The following is a 415-nucleotide window of genomic DNA, read 5'->3' on the forward strand; positions in this document are numbered from 1 at the left end:
GTTATAAAGACACAGTATGCATAACACTATGGTCTAGACAACCCTTCTTAACCCACAAAGCCCCACTCCCCCCCCCCCTCCTCCAACCCTTACCTCTTCCCCCTCCTCCATCACATACCTCTAACCTCCCCTCATACCCCTCCCTCCTTCTACCTACAACCCTTTCCCCTCCTCCAACCCCTCTCCCCCCTTCTCCAATTCGTACCACCCCCTCCCCCTCCCCTCCCCCTCCTCTAACCCGTGCCATCCATCCCCATTCTACCAGGTCGTACCCCTCCCCCTCCCCTTCCCCTCTCCCCCTCCCCCCCCTCAATCCGTGCCACCCCCTCCCCCCTCCCCCAACCCTTTCGCCTTCAGGCCACGTCTACGAGAGCGAAAGTGAAAACATAAGTGTGCCTTTTACATCGCTCTACAA

The sequence above is a fragment of the Penaeus monodon genome, chromosome 24 (genome assembly GCF_015228065.2).
Source record: "Penaeus monodon isolate SGIC_2016 chromosome 24, NSTDA_Pmon_1, whole genome shotgun sequence".
Taxonomy (NCBI): domain Eukaryota; kingdom Metazoa; phylum Arthropoda; class Malacostraca; order Decapoda; family Penaeidae; genus Penaeus; species Penaeus monodon.